The sequence below is a fragment of the Phyllobates terribilis genome, unplaced genomic scaffold (genome assembly GCF_046119375.1).
Source record: "Phyllobates terribilis strain yellow unplaced genomic scaffold, ASM4611937v1 Scaffold_8__6_contigs__length_399053987, whole genome shotgun sequence".
In the NCBI taxonomy this organism is placed as follows: domain Eukaryota; kingdom Metazoa; phylum Chordata; class Amphibia; order Anura; family Dendrobatidae; genus Phyllobates; species Phyllobates terribilis.
This window is the reverse complement of record NW_027362768.1, coordinates 366,527,524-366,536,465: the sequence shown is the minus strand read 5'-3', so window position 1 is coordinate 366,536,465 and position 8,942 is coordinate 366,527,524.

Sequence of the window (8,942 nt, the reverse complement as noted above, 5' to 3'; positions counted from 1 at the left end):
CTCTGCTGACCCATCTCTCTGGTATATGCTCTGCATAATTCCCCTGCTCCTATGTATGCTGTCTGCTAATGCTCTGCTGACCCATCTCTCTGGTATATGCTCTGCATAATTCCCCTGCTTCATCTGTCCCACTCCAATCAATATTCACATATGTTTCTTCTTTCCCCACTATATACCTTATCTGATTTTTAGAGGTGTTAAACTGCAGAGACTTGTGTCCTGGCTCTGTCTTTGATCACCCAGCCATCTCCTGTTCAAATGACCAGCTGTTAATTTATCCACAAGCCGGTCCCACAATGCCCTACACCTGATATAGTTTAATGTGGCCTATATATTTAGACTCTCTGTAAGGGGTGCACGCGTGCTGGGGTGTGCACGCGTCTTCTTGTGCAAAGTGGCTTCGGAGAGAAGTGGCAGTTATTTCAGTGGCAGTTAGTCAGGGCAGGAGTCAGGTAACAAACACTTTGACCACTTACTCTCCATTAACTATGTTTCTGTTAGCTCTCACTTTTTCCTCTATAGTCCTCCACTTTCTAATAACCCCTCAAATCCCTACACCAAGTAAGAAACTCTTCATCTCTCCCTCTATTCTCCCCATTCATCTCACCTCCTCCTCCAAATTATTCCTCAGCATTCAATCCTGGATCTCCAAACACAGACAACCACCTCATGCTCTCTCTTGCTCCCACCTGCTAACACTTTCTCTGCTCCTCCTCACTGCTGGAGATATCTCTCCAAATCCTGGTCCTCCTCGCCATATCCCCACAGTCACTTCTACCTCCTATCCACGACCTTCCTCAAACTGTCGCAACCCTTCTAACCTCATACCCATCCAACTAATACCCACCTCCTCAGCTATACTAACAGGAGCTCTATGGAACGCTCGCTCTGTCTGCAACAAACTTTCCTTCATCCACGATCTTTTCATTACAAACAAACTCTCCTTCCTCGCCATCACTGAAACCTGGCTCACCCCCTCTGACACAGCCTCCCCAGCTGCCCTTTCATATGGCGGATTCCACCTTTCCCACACCCCCCGCCCCAATGGCAAACATGGTGGAGGCGTAGGTTTCCTCCTATCGGAACTCTGCGCTTTCACCAAAATCCCACTGCCACCCTCCGTTACACTCCCCTCTTTTGAGGTGCACTGTGTGCGCATCTATTCCCCCTCCAACCTCCAACTGGCCGTCGTTTACCGACCCCCAGGGCAAGCCACCACCTTCTTAGACCATTTCACTACCTGGCTGCTTCACTTCCTTTCCACTGACATCCCCACTATCATAATGGGTGACTTCAACATCCCCATTGACACTCCCCACTCGTCTGTCTCTAAGCTCCTATCCCTCACCTCCTCCTTTGGACTCACTCAATGGTCTTCCACACCCACCCACAAAGATGGCCACACACTGGACCTCATCTTCACCCGCCTCTGTTCCCTATCTAACCTCTCTAACTCACCACTCCCTCTCTCTGACCATAACCTCCTCACATTCTCTACCCTCTCCTCTCCGGGTGCACAATCCCCACTCCACAAACTCACACACCCTCGCAGAAATCTCAAACACCTTGACCTACACTCTCTCTCTGAATCCCTCCTTCCTCTCACAGACATAAATTCCTTGCACGATGCAGACGTTGCTGCTGCTTCATATAACACCACAATAGCTGCAGCTCTAGACTCGATCGCCCCTCTCACACACACCACACCTCGCACATTCAACAGGCAACCCTGGCACACTAAACTTACCAAAGAACTGCGCCGGGCCTCCAGGGTTGCGGAGCGGAGATGGAAAAGGTCTCACTCCATCGAGCACTTCATGGCATTCAAGCAATCCCTCACTAATTTCAAGTCCGCACTCACTACAGCAAAACAAACCTACTTCTCATCTCTCATATCCTCCCTATCTCACAACCCTAAACAGCTATTTAACACTTTCAACTCTCTCCTTCGTCCCCCAGCACCTCCTCCCTCTTCTCTCATCTCAGCCGACGACTTTGCCTCATTCTTCAAACAGAAGATTGACACCATCAGACAAAACTTTGGCCTAAAGTCCACACAACCCCTCCTCATATCTACTCAACCATCCTCCTCCAAACCCCACTTCTCCACCATTACAGAAGGTCAAGTCTCCTCTTTACTCTCCAAATCACACCTCACCACCTGCGAACTTGACCCAATCCCATCCCACCTCATCACTAACCTCACCTCAGTCTTCATCCCAACCCTAACCCACCTCTTCAATCTATCACTAACAACCGGAGTCTTCCCCTCATGTTTCAAACATGCCGCAATCACACCCATCCTCAAAAAGCCCTCCCTTGACCCTTCCTCTCTGACCAGCTACCGCCCCATATCACTTCTCCCCTTTGCCTCAAAACTTCTAGAACAACATGTCCACCTTGAACTGTCCTCCCACCTCTCCTCCTGCTCCCTCTTCGACCGTCTACAATCTGGCTTCCGACCGCATCACTCGACTGAAACTGCCCTGACCAAAGTCACAAACGACCTACTAAATGCCAAATCCAAGCGACACTACTCCATCCTCCTCCTTCTGGACCTGTCATCTGCCTTTGACACAGTGGACCATTCCCTCTTACTCCAGATTCTCTCATCTCTTGGCATCACGGACTTGGCTCTATCTTGGATCTCCTCATACTTAACAGACAGGACATTCAGCGTCTCCCACTCACGCACCACCTCCTCATCTCGCCCCCTATCTGTCGGTGTCCCCCAAGGTTCAGTTCTAGGACCCCTGCTCTTCTCCATCTACACCTTCGGCCTGGGACAGCTCATAGAGTCTCACGGCTTTCAGTATCACCTCTATGCTGACGACACACAGATCTACCTCTCTGGACCCGATATCTCCTCCCTACTAACCAGAATCCCACAATGTCTGTCCGCCATCTCATCCTTCTTCTCCGACAGGTTTCTAAAACTCAACATGGATAAAACAGAGTTCATCATCTTTCCACCCTCTCATTCACATCCCCCATCTGACCTATCCATCAACATCAATGGCTGTTCACTCTCCCCAGTCCCACAAGCTCGCTGCCTTGGGGTAACCCTGGACTCTGATCTCTCCTTCAAACCACATATTCAAGCCCTTTCCACCTCCTGCCGACTCCAACTCAAAAACATCTCCCGGATCCGTGCATTCCTCAGCAAAGACTCTGCAAAAACACTAGTGCATGCCCTCATCATATCCCGCCTCGACTACTGCAACCTCCTGCTCCGTGGCATCCCTTCCAACACTCTTGCACCTCTCCAATCTATCCTAAACTCTGCTGCTCGACTAATCCACCTGTCCCCCCGCTATTCCCCGGCCTCTCCTCTCTGTCAATCCCTTCACTGGCTCCCTATTGCCCAGAGAATTCAGTTCAAAACTCTAACCATGGCATACAAAGCCATCCACAACCTGTCTCCCCCATACATCTGTGACCTAGTCTCCCGGTACTTACCTGCACGCAACCTCCGATCCTCACAAGATCTCCTGCTCTACTCTCCTCTTATCTCCTCCTCCCACACTCGTATACAAGATTTCTCCCGTGCTTCCCCCCTACTCTGGAACTCTCTACCCCAACATATCAGACTCTCGCCGACCGTGGAAACCTTCAAAAGGAACCTGAAGACCCACCTCTTCCGACAAGCCTACAACCTGCAGTAAACACCACTGCACGACCAGCTCTACCCTCACCTACTGTATCCTCACCCATCCCTCGTAGACTGTGAGCCCTCGCGGGCAGGGTCCTCGCTCCTCCTGTACCAGTCGCTGACTCGTTTTGTTAAGATTATGTAAATGCTTTTGTTATGTATATCCCTATCACATGTAAAGCGCCATGGAATAAATGGCGCTATAATAATAAATAATAATAATAATAATTGCAGCAGCACTTGCTACCTCTATGGTACATGGTAAAGGCCCTTTTATATGGGCCCAATAATAAGAATGCTTGATCCTTATCAGCCATGTAAACATGCAGCCGATCACCCAAAAAATTATCAAAGTGATACACACTCGCATTAGGTTGTCGAACATTTATCTCATGTGCCTATTTGGATTAGGAAATTTAAATAAGAACTGATTACTTGGCGATTAAAAGGGATCACACTGGGACAGAGATATGAAAACTGTCTTTGTTGCCCATAACAACCAATCACAGCGCAGCTTTCATTTCACCAGAGCTGTTTAAGAAATGAAAGCTGAGTTCTGATTGGTTGCTATGGGTAACAAAGATAGTTTGATAAATGAGGCCTAGTGGCTCCTAAAATCTACAGTATATTATCCAACATGTTAAACATGGCCTGTACCTACAAGATGGAGGCTCTGTCAGACAGTCTTTTGAATCGTTCAAAGACTATGGACCTGAATCATTATTGTATTTGCACCTTTTTAGTTTTTGGTGTGTTTCTGCCTGTTTTTCTTTTGTGCCTTATTCTTCCTTTCTATTTTATGTGTCCACCTGTTTGTTTTTTCTTTGTTTTTCTTAATGCTTGCCAATGTGGTCGGGGTTTAGGGTTTCTAAATGTTTTCGGACGATTAATCAATTGCGACTTTTTAAAAAGTTTAAACATTTTGGGGATAAATCCCCGGATTTTTTTGTGAGAAAAATTTGTAAAGTTTTAATGGAACATGCATTTTCTTTGATCTAAAAAGTCATAAAAAAAAGGTTAAAAAAAAACTTTTTTTTTTTATACCCTGCTCAAAAAAATAAAGGGAACACTCAAATAACACATCCTAGATCTGAATGAATGAAATATTCTCATTGAATACTTTGTTCTGTACAAAGTTGAATGTGCTGACAACAAAATCACACAAAAATCATCAATGGAAATCAAATGTATTAACCAATGGAGGCCTGGATTTTGAGTCACCCCCATAATTAAAGTGAAAAACACACTACAGGTTGATCCAACTTTTATGTAATGTCCTTAAAACAAGTCAAAATGAGGCTCAGTATTGTGTGTGGCCCCCACGTGCCTGTATGACCTCCCTACAACGCCTGGGCATGCTCCTGATGAGGCTCAGTATTGTGTGTGGCCTCCACGTGCCTGTATGACCTCCCTACAATGCCTGGGCATGCTCCTGATGAGGCTCAGTATAGTGTGTGGCCTCCACGTGCCTGTATGACCTCCCTACAATGCCTGGGCATGCTCCTGATGAGGCTCAGTATTGTGTGTGGCCTCCACGTGCCTGTATGACCTCCCTACAACGCCTGGCCATGCTCCTGATGAGGTTGCGGATGGTCTCCTGTGGGATCTCCTCCCAGACCTGGACTAAAGCATCCGCCAACTCCTGGACAGTCTGTGGTGCAACGTGACGTTGGTGGATGGAGCGAGACATGATGTCCCAGATGTGCTCAATCGGATTCAGGTCTGGGGAACGGGCGGGCCAGTCCATAGCTTCAATGCCTTCATCTTGCAGGAACTGCTGAGACACTCCAGCCACATGAGGTCTGGCATTGTCCTGCATTAAGGCCCCGTCACACTAAGCGATGCAGCAGCGATCCCGACAACGATACGACCTGTCAGGGATCGTTGCTGCGTCGCTAATACATCGCTGGTGAGCTGTCAAACAGGCAGGCTCACCAGCGACATCGTGGAAAGAATCGTTCCACGATGTCCTGCTCCCGGTTGCCAGCCTGCTGCTGAAGCAGGAGCAGGCTCGTAACCATGATAAACATCGGGTTACTAAGTGCGCGTGTGCCCCTAGTAACCCGATGTTTACCATGGATACCACTCTGCTACGGTGCGCGGGAGGTTACCGTTCACCTTAGCAGAGCCGTATCCATGATAAACATCGGGTTACTAGGGGCATACGCGCACTTAGTAACCCGATGTTTATCATGGATACGACTCTGCTACCGTGAGCGGTAACCTCCGGTGCACCGTAGCAGAGTGGTATCCATGGTAAACAGCGGGTTACTAAGTGCGCGTATGCCCCTAGTAACCCGATGTTTACCATGGATACCAGCCTGATCGTTGGTCCCTCTGGTCACACACAGCGATGTGTGCTGGCCAGCGGGAGGCCAACGACCAAAAAATGGTCCAGGACACTTTGCAGCGATCAGCGACCTCACAGCAGGGGCCTGATCGCTGCAAAGTGTCACACATAGCGACATCGCTGGTGAGGTCGCTGTTGCGTCACCAAAACCGTGACAGCAGCGATCTCGCTAGCGATATCGCTATGTGAGACGGGGCCTTTAGGAGGAACCCAGGGCCAACCGCACCAGCATATGGTCTCACAAGGGGTCTGAGGATCTCATCTCGGTACCTAATGGCAGTCAGGCTACCTCTGGCAAGTACATGGAGGGCTGTGCGGCCCTCCAAAGAAATGCGACCCTACACCATTACTGACCCACTGCCAAACCGGTCATGCTGAAGGATTTTGCAGGCAGCAGATCACTCTCCACGGCGTCTCCAGACTCTGTCACGTCTGTCACATGTGCTCAGTGTGACATTGCTTTCATCTGTGAAGAGCACAGGGCGCCAGTGGCGACTTTGCCAATCCTGGTGTTCTGTGGCAAATGCCAAGCATCCTGCACGGTGTTGGGCTGTGAGCACAACCCCCATCTGTGGACGTCGGGCCCTCATACCACCCTCATGGAGTCGGTTTCTAACCGTTTGTGCAGACACATGCACATTTGTGGCCTGCTGGAGGTCATTTTGCAGGGCTCTGGCAGTGATCCTCCTGTTCCTCCTTGTACAAAGGCGGAGGTAGCGGTCCTGCTGCTGAGTTGTTGCCCTCCTACGGCCCCCTCCACGTCTCCTGGTGTACTGGCCTGTCTTCCTGGTAGCGCCTCCAGCCTCTGGACACTACGCTGACAGACACAGCAAACCTTCTTGCCGCAGCTCGCATTGATGTGCCATCCTGGATGAGCTGCACTACCTGAGCAACTTCTGTGGGTTGTAGAGTCCGTCTCATGCTACCACGAGTGTGAAAGCACAACCAACATTCAAAAGTGACCAAAACAGCAGCCAGAAAGCATTGGTACTGAGATGTGGTCTGTGGTCCCCACCTGCAGAACACTCCTTTGTTGAGGGTGTCTTGATAATTACTAATAATTCCCATCTATTGTCTATACCATTTGCACAACAGCATGTGAAATTGATTGTCAATCAGTGTTGCTTCCTAAGTGGACAGTTTGATTTCACAGAAGTTTGATTTACTTGAAGTTATATTCTGTTGTTTAAGTGTTCCTTTTATTTTTTGAGCAGTGTATTTTGCACAAAATTCATGCCATTTTGAAGAATTAGGCCACAAAAAATATCAACAACTACGACAAAACAAAAAGAGAACAGTGACTTTTTAAAAAACACAAATGATAAATAGGGGCCATATGAGGTTTTCAAGTGACAACACTTTTTGGGGGGAGTTTCCTGAAGCATATTTTTGTAGCATTTTGATTGGACAGCACCATGTTTGGAACCAATTCCATCAGGATTTAATTCTAAGGCCATGGCCCCACTATCAGTATTTGGTCAGTATTCAGTCAGTATTTTTTCTCAGGAGTGGGAGTCAAAACCAGGTAAGGAACAATCAGAGAAAAGGTATAATAGAAACAAGTCACCAACTCTGCATTTATCACCCACTCCTGGTTTTGTCTCCCACTCCTGAGAAAAAATACTGACTATATACTGATAGTGGGGCCGTGTCCTAAGGGTTCGCTCACATCTGTGTACATAAAATCTCTGAGATTCTCATCCAGAAAAATTGGCATTTTTTTCTCACCTAGCATCCATATGACATCCATATAAAATGCATTTTTAACATCAGCTTTTACATACAGTAATTCTCTGTCATTTCCAGCTAGTTTTCTAACGAATAAAACAATCTTATATACAGATATAGATAGATAGATGTCAGTGATGTATTTAATCAGTGATTTGCGTGTGTAGTTTTCTGTACTTGTTTTTAGCTAATAAATAAATGCAAAAATGGCGTAGGGTCCTTCTTTTTTTTTAATAACCAGCTGAGGGCTGGTGTTATTTTTCTGGGAAGGGGGCAATAAACATGGAGCTTCCCAGGCTATTAATATCAGCTCACAGCTTTCTACTTAGTCTTTACTGATTATTAAAATGGGGGGATCCAAAAAAAATTATGTGAGGTCCCCCCTATTTTTAATAACCAGTAAAGACTAAGTAGACAGCTGTGAGCTGATATTAATAGCCTGGGAAGCTCCATGTTTATTGCCCCCTTCCCAGAAAAATAACACCAGCCCATAGCTGTCTGCTTTCCCTCAGCTGGTTATTAAAAATAAGGGGGACCCCACTCCATTTTTTTCCATTGAATTTTATATTTATTAGCTAAATACATGTACATTAAACTTCACACGCACTCAACTGACGTTTTTCTATCAATCTATATATCTATTCTGATGGTTTGGGCTGTGAATTTACTGTACTTGACTGATGAAATGTTGGGTTTTCTAGGAGATGGGTGTGTAAAAAAAAATTGGATGACGCACGCATGGTCCATGTGTCGTGCGATTTTTTTTCTCTCGCACACATTGACTTGCATTGGTGAGTCTGTCTTGGACATTGTACGTGGCCATACGCAGCATGCTGCGATTTTTTTCCTCACCCCAATGCCAGGTGAAGAAAAACGGATTTAATAACATTGATGAGAGTGCAATGCAATTTTTTTTCTCACATTGCACTCGCCGATTTTATACGCAGATGTGAGCGAACCCTAAGAAGTGACATCCACTTTTTTTCTCTAACAGGCATTTTTCATAGCCACTTTAGAAAAAAAAAAAAAAAACATGCTAAAAAACCTCATCATTTGAACAGCAAAGTATTTTCCAAGAGTTTTCCAAGTGGTTTTTGAGTTAAAATAACCATTTTATGGTTAAAATAACCATTCAAATACTTAGAAGTTTTTTTGCACTGCAAGCAACGCAAGGGGTTAAACAGTTAATGTTTTCCCATTAAATAGTACAGA